The 17,788-nt window shown below is 44.4% G+C and overlaps 1 protein-coding gene across 2 annotated transcripts in view; it reads left to right on the forward strand.

The window, feature by feature from the left end:
* Window positions 1-17,788, forward strand: part of SNX25 (sorting nexin 25) — a 421,458-nt gene that overhangs the window by 297,312 nt on the left and 106,358 nt on the right. The window lies entirely within an intron of this gene.

Here is a 17,788-nt window from a genome sequence, read left to right on the forward strand (position 1 = left end):
GTTAAAATAAATAAATAAATTGAGATTTTAGCAAATGGAATATGCCATCTTTAGGGATGTGCATTTCTTATATTTTTCTATTTTGCTCTTTCTTTAGTTGCACTGTTCAGAGTCTGGTTTTTCAGGCTTTCTGTTTGTTTTGTCTGCATGTTTGTTTCTGACTCTTATTTCTATATTAGGTAAGGGTAGGTCTACGTTCTTCTGCCTGTGTGTGCCCGAGGTGCAGTATTTCTCCTAGTATGTAGTTTCTCTGTTGGGATTTGTAGCAGTCCTGCTTATTTTGTTATCTCAGTAGGTGGTGTATTATTGTTCAAAGGGCTGGTGTAACATTTGCATTGCTGCCTTTTCATAAATAAGGTTTGAGTCCTGAGAGTTACAGCTGTGATTGTATGGTATGGCAAGGTTTTAGGTGTCGTTTATTTATTTTTTTTTTAAAGGAATGTCTTTTACTTCACAAATTGTTTAGCAATGGAGGGATTTTGTTTTGCTGAGGTGACACCAGAATTTGAATATATATTTTTTTGCTTGTTGGGTTATAATGTGAACTATCCTAGTTCTGCTCTGCACACATTCTTATGATTATTGCTATTTTATTGTAGTTTTGATATCTACCTTTCTGGAGAGAGGATTCATGAAAGAAAACATGAATATTTTGTTTTATTACAGGATTGATTGGATCTGGTATTTGTCTTTGTTTGCTTTTTACATGAGCTTCTTGTGTATTTAGAAACAGGAATAAAGATAAAATAAATAGGTTGAAAAGGAATTTTTAATGTTAAGTGCGTGAAATGAATTAAAATATTTAAAGTTTCACTTATGATGCATAATGGCTGTTGCAAACTATTTAGAAATTCATTGTAGGGTGCATGTTAGGCATTACTTATCCATAAGATTAGTAGGGTTCAGACCTGTATGCCTCCGTCCTACCCATGTTAACCTCTGGTCGTGCCGCTGTTGGTGAATATCTAGAGATATTTAGCCCTCTGATTCTTTTCCTCTTACTACTGAAAAACATATATTCGATCTAGCTCAGAGGATATTTATTTCTGTTCCACAGAGTCTATACTCTTGTGCATATATTGCATACTTCTGGATTTCACAAAGTAAAAGTCATAGCTAACCCCTGCCCCCATAACATTTTTTTGTTAGTTTTGAATATAATAATAATAGACCAGTATACACAGTGCTAACTTCAAGGCTCTTCATTTTCGCTTTTTACTTATGACATTTCCTCGGCATTAATCACTGTTTATTTTAGATTTTCTAATCTGGGCTAAAAACAGGACAAGCAGTAATTTCAACATTTTTTTTCTATTAAATTCATTATTTATAAAGCTGGAAACATTTCAGGTTGCCATACTTTTTTATTGGCCCAAGATTTTCATTTATTTTATTTCATTTATTAAAATGTATTAATCGCCTAACGCAGACAGGCCTAGGCGATATGCAATAAAAACAGACATAATAAAGATGTCATACATGTAATCAATCATACACTTAACACACAAAGACCTTTAGTTTCACAGAAACTAAAATAACCAATACCATATAAAGCTAAACTAAATGGTCATTAGCTCTAAGTCCCTTTATGATATACCTCACAGCTAAATTTAAGAATTATTCTCACTTGAATCTATTGAAAGAGCAAATACTCTTTCAATAGATGTTTACATTTTTTTACATCATCTAAGGACCGGAGTTTAAAAGGAATAAGATTCTACTGAGCTGGTGCAGCAATAGAAAATGAGGTCTCTCTAGTGCAAAATAAATTTATTTATTTATTTAAATAATTTATATACCGGAGGTTCCTGTATAATATACATATCACCCCGGTTCACAAAGAACAGTAACTATCGCTACATATAGCGGTTTACATAGAACAGAATTAAAAAAAAAAAAAAAGTTTTACATTGAACAAAACTAAGTAAACAAGTTTTTACATTGTGCTTGCTGCACTGATGGAATTTCTAGGAGATTCAACTGGGAAGATCTTAAGCTTCTCACAGGTTTATAAATTCGCAATAATACGTTTAACCAGTATGAAGAATCTGAAACTAAAAGCTTGGAAACAATCATAACAATTTTGAAAATGATACGGTCTGTAACTGGTAACCAGTTAAGTTTACACAAGATGGTAGAAATATGCTCAGAGCGTTTTGAATGAGAAACAAGTCGTGCGGCTGAGTTAATTGCATTGAGTGTAATGTCGCCTTGGGAAGTCCAATATAGAGACTATTACAGTAATCTACGTGAGCGAAAATAATCGCTCGTACGACTGTGAGAAGGTCTTGATTCTCACCAGCTCAAACAAAAGAGCACATCTCTCCCATCCTTCAGAAACTCCACTGGTTACCCATCAAATTCAGGATTCTTTTCAAAGTCCTCATGATCCACAAACACATTCACAACATCTCCCCCCTCAAGCTAAACATCCAGCTACGTCCACACACATCGGACAGACCTATCAGAAGAGCCTACAAAGGCACTCTCTATGCCCCCCCAGATAAAACCATCTTAAGGAAGTGAGCCTAATCCACAGCGGGTCCCACCCTCTGGAATACTCTTCCGCCTGAGCTTCGACAAGAACTCTGCCGCCAGACATTAAAAAAAAAAACCTCAAAACTTGGCTATTCAGCCAAGCTTTTACCGGAGAGTTAAACTCACTTCGGACGCGCCCCCAGACCAGGCCTGGCCACTCCCTCGAATCTAATCCTCTCAGCTCCCTCTGGGGCTCCTCCCCTCAAACCTAGCATACCCCTCTGCCCACATCATATTCCAACCACCTTTAGCTTTCCCTTTGAGGTCTCTCTCTCCTATAGTTCCTCAGTTCCAGGTCTACTTCTTGATTGTAACATAATATTTCAAACTGTTCTGATGTTGTTCATTTCTACACTGAAGTTATTTATTCTAACTGCTCCGATGTTGTTTATTTCTATACTGAAGTTACTGATCCTCTCGACCTATTGGTTGATGTAATTTATACTGAAGCTATTTATCTATTTGTATTCTAATTTGTTGCCTGTCTTAAATTGCAAAAAATTGTATTTGTTCCTTGTATCGCCACCAAGCGACTGTTCTGTTTCAGTGTAAACTGGTGTGATCTGTATCTCATACAGGAACGTCGGTATAGAAGAAATCTAAATAAATAAATGATCATTCAGTAAATGCCGTAGACCTGCAATAAGCAGAAGTTTGAAAACAATTTTAATGAGATCTAATCTGAAATTTGAAAGAAAGTGTCGCATCAAGTAACACACCCAAACTCATAATAGGTTTATCTATAGAAAATGGGATATTATTGATACAGATCGAATCATAAAGAGGTATAGAATGCGGACGATGGATCAGCAGAATTTTGGTCTTATTAGTATTTAACGAAAGTTTATTTTGTTTTAACCAACGTTTAATAGTATCCATACATAAATGAAGAGTATCAATTGTTTCCTGCCAAGAATTTTGAACCTTAATGTAAAACTGAATGTCATCAGCGTAAATTTTAAAGCCATCAGTAATGATGGCCAACAATTTTGCAATGGGGGCAAGATATAAGTTAAATAACATTGCTGACCAGGCAGAGCCTTGCGGCACCCCAGCTTTTAACAATTGGAGCAAAGAAAATTGATTAAATCTGAAAGATTGATAACGAGCAGAAAGATAACTGTTGAACCAGGCAAGAACTGTTCCAGATATACCACATTCTCGAAGATGAAATAAAAGAATCTGATGGTCGGCAGAATCGAACGCAGATGTAATGTGAAGAGAAACCAGAAGAAATTGTTGTCCTCCATCAAGACTACATTTGATGGCGTCAAAGAAATGAGAAGTAATTCAGTACTTAGACCACGACGAAAACCAAATTGATGAGGACTTAAAACTTCCTTGTTCTCCAAATAGTCTGTCAATTGCTTTAGAACAATGCCTTCAATAACCTTCGCGATGAGAGGAAGTGAAGAAATAGGCCTATAATTCGCTAAGTTACTTATCCAAAGATAATGTACATGAGCCTTCAATAGGAGATCTCTGTGTTCTCCTTGAATTGTGAAACCCATATCCAGAAATGATTCTCTAGCAAAGGTCTTACTATTATTGGGTAATGTGAGAAAATTAGTACATATTCTTTGCATATGATACTCCTGTAAATGCATCTCCATGTAGTGTGGTGTGTTTTGTTTTTTTTTAAACATCGCTATATTTCTTTTCACTTTGTGGACTACTGCAATACCCAGATCCCTTCTAGTCAATTATTCTCCTTACTGAAGTTGTGTAAGTGATTTTTCTTTCCTAAGTATAGTACCTTGCATTTGTTCTTGTTGAATACCATACTATTATTTCTGACCATTTCTCCAAAATGTCATGACCATTTCAAATTCTAAACTTGTCCTTCAATTTTCCAGGTCATCACAGTTTAGTATTATCCATGAATAAATGTTCTCTGTATTATATCATCCTTGGTAATAAAAGTGTTGCATGGTATGCTAGAGATCTGGAACCCAGCTTCTTATATCTTCGCATTAAACCACTTAGATTAGGAAATAATTGTGAAAGGCAAGACTCGAGCTGCCATCCTCAGTACCTCCCCCCATTCCCCCCCCCCCCCATACAAATGACAGACATTTCATTTGGTTAACAAAAGGCCGCAGTTTATTTCCACACTTAACCCGAGCCCATCAATTTAAATACAATTTTAACAAACCCCACCCCCCCACCACCACATCCATCATGAATTGCCCACCACCATGTCCCATTGGTAGAGCTACTCAAATGTCCTCCTTTCGTCTTACCCCCGCCTCTTCCCAGCATGGGTAAGTGCACAGCCTATGAGCATCGGCCTTCCTCTTGCTCATTGGCCATCTCATGTAGCAGCCCCCAAGCTACATAAGATCCCCCCCCCCCCCCCCGAATGCCTCTTTACAATACAATAACAAAATCAACAACATTGGGCTCTGGTTTACTGCCACAAAACAAGGACAACTTTGGTTGCCCTTGTTCCCCCCCACTGCGGCTGCCTATGTGTCACCTATTAACTGCTCTAATCCTTCCTGCAAATTATTGTTAAATAAATCTAGGCCCATATCTGAAAGGTGTACCCCATCCCCACGGAAAAGGCCCGGTATAACATCCCAAGACCACTCGTGTCACCCAAAACCCCCTTGCCTCACAACCCATCTCCCAATCTGCTTGTTCAATTTAACTCCTTTTTGCCATAATGGCTTGTTCTTAAAACGCAACCGCTGTAATTCCATCGTGCTCCCCCTTCCCCCAATGCTTTGATTTCAACACAATGTATTACGGCATTATTATTCTACATTGTTCTGTTTGACTTCTCCGCACTGTGATGCTGTTTTAATTTTTGCGCTGTAAGACCGTTCCCTTATCTTTGGTCACCTCTACTGTCTTCCCCCCCCCCCCTAGTCTTTGCCCCTCCCCTCCCTTCTCCGCTCCCCACCCCCTCTGGTTGCCACCCTTACCCTCTTGTCGTTATCTGTCCACCACCCAATTCCCCCTCTGACCTCAAGAGGCTTATCTCAGATACATTTGCCACACAAACGCCTACCTTAGAGACAAGTGCTGCACTGACTTACATCACTGCCAGCTACCCCGCCCGTTTCCACTTAGCCCCTACAATGGCATACAATCCAGGCTTTCCCATCCTGCGTATCCATTACCCTACACGCAGACCACCCCACCCATCACATCTCCGCCACCCAACGCAAATCTCTTATCCCCATCCTCATCTCCCCGCTCACTCAAATCCTAGGACTCACAACGCTATCCATTGTGCTGTTTAATGCCCAGTCACTCACCAAAAAAACCGAAATATTTAATGACTTACTAGTCGACTGCAAGCCAGAAATCTGCGCCATCACAGAGACATGGCTCAAAGACACAGATATAGTGCTTCTTAATCAGCTACCCACTCACACTTATGACATCCTCACCATCCCGAGACCCAAGAAACGCGATGGTGGCCTACTTCTAGCTGTTAAACACATAAACCTCAAACCTGTAATCATAGACACCCCCCATAGACTTGAGATTGGACTGCACAAATCCAATGATCTCCAGATTTGCATCGTATATGCCCCCCCTGGTCTCTTAGAACAGAACCCTTCACCACTGATCGAATTCATCTCCAGCAATATTAACATTGAAGCCCCCGCCATCATTCTAGGAGATTTTAACCTCCATGTCGATGCCTCCCCTCGCTCCTCATCCTGTGAAGCCTTCCTCAACTCACTCAATGCCATGGGCTATAGGCAAATCATCTCCTCTCCTACCCATAAAGCAGGGCACACCCTTGATCTCATTTTCATCAACTCCAGCATCCACTCCTCCAGCATGCCATCATGCACCCCAGTCCCATGGTCCGATCACTCCATCATTAAAACCTCTCTATCTATAAAGTCATCCAATTTGCACAATCCAGCCACCAGTACCGCGATCATCTTTAGAAAACCCTGCCCCAGCGAGGATCTCATCTCAGCATTTGCCGGATCCTTGCCCACACTTGACTGTTCTACCCCAGATGCTGCCCTCGAATCTTGGAACAAACTCACCCTGGACATTGCTGATAAGCTTTGCCCTATCTCCAGAAGTGAGCTGAACCCCTCCACAAAAAATCAAAAACCTTGGTACTCTGCTGATTTAAGGCAAATGAAAAACGACCTCAGACAAAAAGAGCCTGGCGTAAAGACCCGACGCATCAAAAGGTGTCCATCTTCAAATCTTCGCTACATCTTTACAGACTCTCTATCCTGAAGGCCAAACGTGACTTTTACGCTTCAAGGATACATGACTACAAATACAACCCAAAAGCCCTCTTCTCTTATGTATCCAATCTCACTAAGGCTACGCACCCCGATATTGAAGACAACGAGGCCAGTAGCAAATGTGAGGAACTGGCCCTCTACTTTCATAATAAAGTTTCTAACATCCTCCTCAGATTTCCCCCTAATCCCCATCCACCCTCTGCTCTCACATGCACCACCTATGCTACTTTTAACTCCATTGACACTGTCTCTTCCATTGAAATTGCTTCCATCCTCAGAAAGATAAAACCTTCGACCCATCCCTCAGACACTATCCCCACCAAAGCCCTTCTCCTGATACCGGACACCATTGCTAAACCCCTCGCCGATATCATTAACTCCTCTCTCTCCTCAGGCATCGTCCCTGACCCCCTCAAGCATGCAGTTGTTAAACCTCTGCTCAAAAAACCCTCACTAGACCCTAAGGACCCCTTCATCTTTCGCCCCATCTCCAATCTCCCTCTCATCTCAAAAATTATGGAAAAGGTCGTCAACTCCCAATTAACGGATTACCTTGAGACTAATAACATACTACACTCCTCACAATTCGGTTTCCGTAAACACCTCAACACAGAGACCCTCCTTCTCTCCCTCACTGACTATCTCATTAGAGGCATGGACCAAGGACACTGCTACCTCCTGGCCCTGCTAGATATCTCGGCAGCCTTCGACACCATAAACCATAAGCACCTCCTCTCCCGTCTATCTGACATTGGCCTATCTGGCTCCGCACTCATGTGGTTCACCTCCTACCTCGCCAACAGGTAATTCTCAGTTAAGATAGGCAACGCAGAATCCTCCCACCACTCCCTCACACAGGGAGTCCCTCAAGGCTCCTCCCTCTCATCCACCCTTTTTAATATCTATCTCACCCCGCTCTGCCAACTTTTAACAGACCTCGGCCTCAAATTTTATCTTTAAGCTGACGACGTGCAAATAGTCATTCCCATTCAGGGCTCTTTAAGGCACTCGAATTCTGGGGGAACTGCCTCGCAACCATCAATACCTTACTTACAAACCTCCACCTGGCGCTAAATACATCTAAAACGGAGCTACTCCTTATTTCCCAACATCTCCCTATCAAACCCTCCATCGCAAACGACCCTGCCTACAACACCCTTCCTACAACACCCTTCCATCACTGTACCATGCCAGAAACCTTGGGGTTCAGATCGACCAGCAATTGAACCTCAAGGAGGGATTTTACAAACTCAATGTCATGAAAAAACTAAAACCCTTACTGCACCCCAGTGACCTCCGCACCGTCATCCAAGCCACACTCTCTTCTAAATTGGACTATTGCAATTCCCTCTTCCTTGGCCTACCCTACTCCTCCATAAAACCCCTCCAGATGCTGCAAAATGCAGTAGCCAGAACCATCTCAAATGCACGTAAATATGACCATATCACCCCTATCCTCAAGGACCTTCACTGGCTCCCGGTATCATCCCGAATACTCTTCAAGGCCCTTACCATTACCCATAAAGCCATTTCCACACACAATTCAGACTGGCTTGATGATCCTCTCCGTCCCTCATGCTCTAATCGCCCCACTAGAACTTCCAACAAAGGGACCCTCCATGTGCCATCCCTAAAGAAGGCACACCTCTCATCCACGAGAGAGCGGGCCTTTTCCTACGCACTGGAACGCACTCCCATCCAACCTCAGGCTAGAATCATGCCCCCTGAAATTCAGATCCCAACTAAAGACTTGGTGGATCAAACAAGCTTACCCTCCGAACAATTAAGAGCTCCCCTGCCCAATCGCGCCCCATGCTCCACAGTATTCACTCTATCCTTGTACGTAGTTATGTTTCTTAATTTTAATTTAATTTAATCAATTGAATTTTCTAATCGTTTTAATTGCTTTACTTGCATTGCATTTGTTTTTTCTCATGTTGCCTTATGTGCCCGTTTTTTGCTCCTTTCATACTTTTTATTGGTTCTATGTACCCCCTTCCCCCTTCCCTGTTCAATGTATTTTTCATTCTTTTTGTTCCACTGTAAACCGATATGATGTTTCGACTAATATCGGTATAAAAAAATTTCTTAAATATATCAGACCAACTTATCCTTGTATCAGGCATCCCATTCATGAGGGACAATAAGTCCTTTCGTACCCTCGCCACCATCTCCCTACAGGAACCAATCCCCAATGTCATTGCCCCCCAAATGAATTAAAATAATTTGCGGAACCCTGCACTCTAATATACATGTTTGCAAGAAGGATAACAAGCCCCCCCCACGCATACACACACTTCATCCCCTGAATGTTAAACCATTTGATGTTCCATTGCCTGGCATCCAAATTCAGGTGTTGCCCATACAGCCTTCGTTCCACCCTATGCTGAGCCCAATGCACAAAGGAATGGCTCAGGACCCAGGCACATTCCCGACCCCCCCATGGCTTCCCCCGATTCTGTAAGAAAAGAAAAGACTTAATATCCCCTTCTTGATAACCTCCCCCACTGTCATATCTTCAACATCTCACATAAGAAAGAAAAGCTTTGATCTCCACCGACCTATGGATCAGATGGCCAGTTCAGACAATCCCCCTTCCGCAGCTGATGTAGCTGCCCCAATATGAAAAGAATGGGAAGTATAACTCTACAATTTCCATCCCAAACTCTGCACCACCCACTTAAAACCTGCGCGAATTGAAAGACAGTCAACAGCGCCCCATCCGCATGTACCAAAAAGGAACCTGGGATGTTCGGCCTCACTTGAACGAAAACCTGTGTAGTGTGCACCGGACACACCGCAACATCCTGAGTTGGGACCAGTGTTAGAAAATGACCTCTTCCTTGTTGATCTACCTTCGAGTGATGAATGCATACTGTCACCGCATTGCTGCAAACCCACACGACTGGCCATCAGACTCGTCCCTGCTAGGTTCATCCTAGAGCTTGCTACTAACTCCCTCACCCTCATGGCACTGAAAAATGCCAACACAAAAGCTGTCCTAAAAAGCAACACCTCATACCAGGACCAACACACCATATTCAGATGCCCCACAGTCACTGTGAGAGCCCTATACCTGATGGGCAGCCGCTTGTCAAGCGCTTACCCTCTTTCACGCCTCCAACCTCCCAACACCCTTTTCACCAAAAAACTCATCACAGGGTTGCCCCATCCTCTTAATTTCTGAAAAAAAAAGGAAAACCCCGCAATCTGAGTTTGTACAGACAACAATGAATACCCGTTGCTTTTTGCCCATAGGATGAATTGCAGCATAGCGCCATCCTCCACTGGACCACTCCTCCATCTGGCACCGAGTAAATATCTCATCACCACATCCCCCCGAATAAGACGCCCAAGTTGCTGGGGCCACCGATTTCCTGATCAATCTCCAAGCTTCTGATGGCCCAGTTGCCAGAGTTGGTCCGGGAAAGGTTCTCCCGTCAAATTTGCTCGCAGTGCCAACTCTCTGAAGACTTTCCACTTAAAACAAGAGGGCATCCGCAATCAAATTCTGTGTTCCCGGCACATGCTTAGCCCTAATGTTCTCATTCCATTTCAAACAAAGGAAAACAAGTTCCCAAAGTAAAGCTGGCACCCTTGGGCATTTTGCTGACTGCCTATTGATAACCTGAACTACCCCCAAGTTATCACACCAATACACTACGCTTCTATTTGCAAGCTGCTTTCCCCAAATGAACAGTGCTGCTACTATTGGAAATAATTCCAATAAAGTGATATTCATAGTTATTCCCTCCTCTGTCCAATCCACTGGCCGCGGTTCCACGCACCATTTACCCTGGAAGTACACCCCGAAACCAAATTCATCTGCTGCATTGGAGAAAAGCTCCTTCGCGTAATCGATACCTCTTCCTCCTGCATGATGCACACACCATTAAAGGACTCCAAGAAAGCTTCCCAAACCCCTAACTCTTCCTTCACCCTACACATTACCCTAATAAAATGATGACCTGCTCTAATCCCCAAGGTGTAGTAGCTAACAGCCTTCTGATAAAGGCTCTACCTATCGGAATCACCCGACAAGCGAAAGTCAGAGAACCTATTAAAGATTGCATTTACCATAGCGTAACCTTTGAGGCGTTACGAACTAACTGCACTAACCCTGTAAACTTCTCTACTTTATCATCTGGTAAACGCGACACCATGGCCTCTGAGTCCAATTCAATACCTATAAAAGTAAGTTGCGTCACTGGACCTTCTGTCTTATTCTGAGCTATGGGTACCCCTAATGATTGAGTTACATGCAAAAAACCATCCAGCTGCAACTGACATAAACCTGACTGACTTGGCCCCACAAACAAAAAGTCATCTAAATAATGCAGCATCTTATCATAACCGGTATACTTTACTACCACCCACTGCAGAAATGTGCTAAAAGCCTCGAAAAACGCACATGACACCACACAACCCATCGGCAAACTGGTCTACAAAATAATGATCCTCGAAACGAAAGCCTAATAAATGAAAGCTACCTGGATGAATTGGCAGCAAACGAAAAGTCGATTCTGTTTGCTATGGCCAATAACGCTCCTTTACCTGCTTTACGAACTAACATCACTGCTTCATCAAAAGACGAATACCGCACTGTATATAACTGCTTAGGAATAAAGTCATTCAGCGACGCGCCTCTCGGGTAAGAAAGATTCAAAATCATACAAAACTTACCCGTAACCTTTTTTGGAATGACAGCGACTGGGGACAAGTACATTTGCTCAAAAGGCGGTGAAACAAACGGACCAATTACCCTCCCCAACTGAGTCTCAGATTGCACAAAAATTCAATCTCTGCATGCTACCTAGCTGACCTTGCATTCCTCCCCCCCCCCCCCCCCCCCCCCCCCCCCCCCCAAATCTCCACCTCCTGGGCCCACGTACAGGATCACAAAACCATCCCTAAAACCCATGTACAAAAAACTTGCAACTGAACTGTCTGGATAACACCTCAACCATTCCCTAATTTCTTTCAATAAGATAGGCGAGTCCGCTCTACATTGTAACACTTCATGCTTTACCTCCTCTTGGGGGGGGGGGGGGCTGCACCTGAACCCTGGAAACATTTTGTGGCCGCGTGTGCCCCTCCACAAGTAGAACAGGCGTGCCGGAACTTACAATCCGGGAATAAGCAGGCAACCTTGTTGAACCTGTAACACATGTCTGTTCCTCCTGCCACGGGTTTGCTCCCTGTGATGTGCTTAATATTACTTCTGGCTGCCCGAAAGGAACTCTCTGCACTACTCCCACCCTCTGTACCAGATGCACCTCCTATCCCCCCACTCCCAAGCCCTGTGCTCTTCGAAGGGCGTGTCCTTTTGTCATCTGTGTTAACCACAGGTGAATGTCCTGTGAATTCCTTGACATAAATCTATTCCCCGCCGTCTTGTCTCTAAACTTCTCATCATAGTTGAGCCACTCCCAACCTTCATAATCCCTAAACGTATCTAATATGCTGTCCGCATACACCAGTAATGCCCCATGCTGAGAAGGATCATAATGTCCCACTACACTGGCTAAATGCAAAAAATCTTCATACCCAATTGATTATATTCTTAGCCACTCTAGGACCCGAAGCCACCTTATTCTTCTTCCTATCCCTCTTCTTACTTTTCTTACTCCCATGTCTTCCCTCCAACAACCGGAAGATATTTATGTATTTGCGCTTGCGAGTACGCCTCCCGAGTCTCCTAGGAACACCTTCCCAGAGCTCTGACAATGATGCTATGGCCGGGTGACCCACCTCATGCTTGGGCCCTTCTTCCAGGATCTTCCGGTAAACCGGCCCTGCTCTGTAGAGGAGGCAGAAGTCTCAGATGAACTGGGCGTAGAACTGGACTGGGATATCCTCCTCTTTCGTTTTCCCTGACCACATGTCCTGTTCTTGGACTCACCCATGCTTACCTGCACCCGACATAGCACCTCCTTCTCCGAATACTGTTACTGGCTGACCTCCTGAAGGAGAACTTCTCCATTCCCTTCCAATCTCCGCTCCATTGAAATCTCTCTCTCTCCACGCCTCCTGCTGTGACGTACCTGGTACCAGTGCATCCGCCGGCTCTGAAAGAAAAGACACGCCACCCGCACCCTTTCCCCAGTACTCGGCACCTGAAACACCTCTATTAGGTTTCTTCTTGTGAGACACTGTTGTGACCACCGCTGGAACCCCTTCTTCCTTGTCACCCGCCCGTAATCCCACAGGATCTGCACTGGGGAGAAAGGAACTACAACCATAATCTTTGCAATACCAATCAGGCCATCCCTCAAAACCACCCCAGTCCCGCCTGCCCCTGACCCTCAAGAACTGAAGGAACCCTCAAACTCACCGCATCACATACATTCGCTGGCCGCCCCCCATCCCTGCACTGCGGCATGAGCTGAATGAACCCGGATCAATCAGGCACTGCCTCACAGTTGTGCTGGCACACGAAGGATGTTTACCCTGCCTGTGGATAAACTTTGACAGCAGGATGCCCTAGAACTAACTCGCTACTTGCCCAGCTGGCTGAGACGCCATGATGCTGCGCCTTTTTGGGTTGTGACCTAATCATAGCTTCAGGGTAAGCTGTCGGGAGGGTAAGCTGTCGGGTAACCCCCACTGCCCCTTCGCATTCTGCTTTGGCAGTGGGGGTTTTCCTTTTCCCCTAGCACTTCCAGCCCACGCCGCCTTCCCTCTGGTGCTAAGCCCCCCGCCCCCCCTTGCATCTGAATGAAATCCTGAGGGGGAAAAACAGGGGACTCTGATGCTCCGGCCAGTGCGATAACACCCGGGGGAGAGGGACCTCTCATCCGGCAGCATAACTACATCGGAAGCAGAAGCATTTATAGAGATCTCTGCCTCCAAATCAGAAGAGGACCCGCTAGGCAGGCATGCAGGGGGATGGGCAGGAAGTTCCACATCCGCAGACTCTGGGCCGCTCTCACCCGAGTCTAACATAACAGAGGGGGGCATGTAAGGAGGAAGAGGTCAAATCGCGGACACAGGAATGGGCTGGTAAAGAGGTGGAGAACCCGATCTTGCTGGAGGGAGGCTGAAGGGAAACTGCCCGCGCGGGCTGGTAAGGAAAGGCCTCGGCGGCGGCAGCATGCATAGTGGCTGTCTGAGGAGAATTACCAGACTCACTCACCTCTGACATGGGGTGACGAACGCGAAGCTGCTCATTCTGCTAACAGTGCAGACACCTGACTCTTAGAATTAATTTAATAACTCCTTTTGTTTGTTTTTTTTTTTGAAACGACACTGTGACAGGGAATAACTAGCAAGGAAAAAACTGCTCGCTGCCTCAGCAGTTCCCGCACCAACTGAGGCGCGAAAACTGCTGCACCCCAGGCATTTGCTATTGGGAACCAATAGCAAGGCCCTGATCTAAACTTGGAGCCTCCCATTGGCTACCTTCTCCGCTACTCTTGTTCACCCTCCCCCCACCCCCATTCCCCCTCCTCTGGGCTGCCTACACTCTCATGCCTCCCGTTAATCTCGGCAGCGCAAGACCAGCCCGCACTGCCTTGTCATACTTTGAGACAAATTTTTTTTTGTTTTAAGAGAATATTTTCCCCTCTCTTTGTAACCCATGGTATGCATCTAATCATCTCAATCCTTGTTATTGAGATGAAGGCGCATGAGCGCACGCCGTGATCTGAGCGCCCTGATGGACGTCAGAGGTCACGGCGTGCACTCATGCGCCTTAGCTGCTTGAGCGCCCAAATTGGACATGCGTTCATGCACCTTCGCCGGCGGGGCTGCTGGAAGCCGCTTTCGCCGCCAGCTGCCCCCGGGAGGCAGGGGAGCCGCGGTGGGCGCCTCGGGAGGAGGGGAGATGCATGAATGCACATCCAATTTGGGTGCTCAAGCAGCGAAGGCGCATGAGCGCACGCTTTGATCTCGGACGTCCATCCAGGCGCTCAGGTCACGGCTGCTGGAAGCCGCTTTCGCCACCGGCTGCCCCCAGGAGGCAGGGGAGCCGCGGTGGGCGCCTCGGGAGGAGGGGAGAGAAGACTGGGGCTGCTGGAAGCATGCAGTAAGTTTACTTTTGTTACAATTTCTATTTGCTTTAATATGTCGAGTCGATTTTCGCCCTGCGCCTTGCTTCAGGAGGGGGGAAGAGAGGACTGGCAATCCCCGATGCCCGAGCTTAGGAGAACCATCCACTTCCTGGTACCTGTCATTTCAAATGTCATTTTTAAATTATTATGATGACAAACACTTCCTGACATGAGTGCTCCGTTCATTTATCATTTTAAGACTCAACTACTGCAGTCCCTTTATCAAGGGTGCTCTATTTGTTTACTAAGGTGGTTGCAATTTATTCAGAATATTGCGGCTAAATTGTTTGGCACTAAGAGATTTGACTCTTTTACCCTTTCTGATCGTGCTGTGCACTGGTTGCCCTTTATCTTATTGGATTAGATTTAAAATCTTCTACTTAGCTTTTAAAGCATTATCCTCTGGCAGCCCTTAGTTCATAGCCAACCTTTTGTACCTCTACAAGCTGGTTTGCCTTCTGCGCTCTTCCCAGCAGAATCTGCTTTCAGTTCCACCCGCTTCCAGGATTAGACTAGGGCACGCTTGCAAACAGCTTTTAGCTATGCAACTATGGAGTTACATAGCTAAAAGCTCTGTTCCCTGGTCATTAGAAAAGAAAAATTATAAAATTTAGAAAACGTTTTCTTCCTTCAAGCATTTGCTCTTTAGACTTTTAATTTTTTTTTGTTTTACTGCCTGGCTTATTTTATTTTTAACTTAAGGTTTTAATTTGTTTAGGTTATTTTTTTAAATCATGGCTTTTAATATTTGTTTTAATATTGAATTTATTTTATATAACGTTTTGATACTGTAAACTGCTTTGCCAACTTTGACGATTAGTGGTCAATATTATTAGCGGTCCGTATAAGCCCACCAATACTTGACTTTGTACTATCTGCATCAAAATCAGCTTCATGACTATTTACCAGTAATTTTTACATTCCTGGTACTGGATCCAGCAATAGCATAATCTCTTATTCTTCTAATTATTTTTTGTGTTCTTGAGCTGATGCTATTCTAGTTTTATCATAATTGTTCTCCAGGTAATTATGGATTGTTTTTTTCTGAATAGTCTCAATGTAATCTTTGTTCATCTTGACCCTTGCCTAAAAATAAATACTTTTAACATAGTAATTATAGGATAGCAGCTTTCTCTTGCTCCTTTGGGCTTTCATCTGTCAGAATCAGCTGAAACTGGGCAGTAGTGCCATGAGCCTTTCTTCATGAACATAAGAATTGCCATACTCTGTCAAATGGAGGAAGGGTTCATCAAGCCCAGTATCCTGTTACCAAAAGTTGCTAATCCAGGTCACAGGTACCTGGCAAGATCCCATGCTGCTAATGCCCAGGGATAAGTAGTGGCTTTTCATAAGTCTACCTGGTTTCTAACCGTTTTTGGACTTCTCCAGGATCTTGTCCAAAACTTTTTTAAACCCAGCTAAGCTAGCTGCCTTTACCACATCCTCCAGCAATTAATTCCAGAGCTTAAATACAATTATTTATCATTCAATTTATATCTGATGTGTTTTAAATATGCTACTTACTAACTTCATGAAATGACCCCTAGTCTTTGTACTTTTTGAAAGAGTAAACAACTGATTCACATTTATCTGTTCCAATTCATTCATGATTTTATAGATCTCTATCATATCCCCTCTCAGCTATCTCCTCTCCACACTGAACAGCCCTAGCCTCTTTTCTTCATAAGGGAGCCGTTCTATCCATTTTATCATTTTGGTCACCCTTATCTGTATTTTTCCAATTCAGCTATATCTATAAAGATATGGTGACTAGAACGGCACACAGTACTCCAGGTGCAGTCTCACATTGGCCAAAACAGAGATGATATCATGTTTTTTGCTTTATTCATGGCTACCTAGGATTCTCCCACATTTTATTCCTTCTCTCATCAAGCCAACCATTGTAGCAGAAGTCCTGTGGAACCTGTCAAAAAATGTGCTTTTGAGCCAGTCAGTTGGTGTCACTTCATTTGGCGTTCCTTTTCTCCCAAGGGTTATTTGCTGCCTCTGCAGCATCCCCTGCTCTAACCAGCTGAATCCCTCTACCAGTAAATTCTATAGATTATAGAATTTGCCAGCAGGAATATATTTGAGGATTCTCAGATGTGCATTGGATGCTAGTAGTATGTTTCAGCTGTTTTATTATGAAATGCATGTACTTAAATTTCCATCTTGTCCTGCTACACCAGTCCAGCCCTTAACAAGTGGGTTATTTCCCCCTCCCAGCAGATGGAGGTAGACAATACAGTTTTCCTGTGTGAGATCAGATATTACTTAGGTGGTACTAGCAGAAGAAATCCAGTATTTTCTGCCTACAGCAGATAGTGAGGTTTGATTGGTGCAGCAGCTCAGCGGATCTTGATTAGACCCCAGGGACCAGGCCATTGGTTTCAACCAGTAGTGTGAGCCCATTGCTCGGCTCCCAGCCCCTCAGAGTGGATGGTTGAGCCCTGTTCAAGGAGCAAATGGAAAAAAAAAGAAAGAGAGGCATCTGGACAGATTCACGTAAGTGGACTCTGATCCTGGGGGAAGGTTTGCCTGCTTCCCTCCTCTTTCTGCTTCTCTAGCCTTGGCTAGTTCTCTCTCCCCTGCTCCCCCTCCTCCCTGTTCCTCACTTCAGCCTCAGGATAAAAAAAAAAAGAAAAGAAACTGGTGGTTTCTTTTCTGGGGCTGTAGCGGGAGGTAAGTGCTGCATCGGCAGGGCTGTCCAGCGGTGAGCATGACCAGCTCTTTGTGGCTGCGGGTGAGGAGCAGGAGATTGAGGCAAGCCTCTTTTGTGGCTTTTCTACCTCCCCTAGCTGCTGTTCGCAGTCTGAAGGCACATGGATAGATCTGCCCGAGGTCTCCAGTGCTGCGAGGCCTGTGGGGTTCTCTGGGCTGCTTTATGAGAAGGGGCCGGTCTGCCTGGCATGCACGCCAACAGGGGAGATTCCTGGCGATTGCTCAATGGCAGGCCTAGCTTCTGTT

The sequence above is a fragment of the Rhinatrema bivittatum genome, chromosome 1, assembly GCF_901001135.1.
Source record: "Rhinatrema bivittatum chromosome 1, aRhiBiv1.1, whole genome shotgun sequence".
NCBI lineage: Eukaryota > Metazoa > Chordata > Amphibia > Gymnophiona > Rhinatrematidae > Rhinatrema > Rhinatrema bivittatum.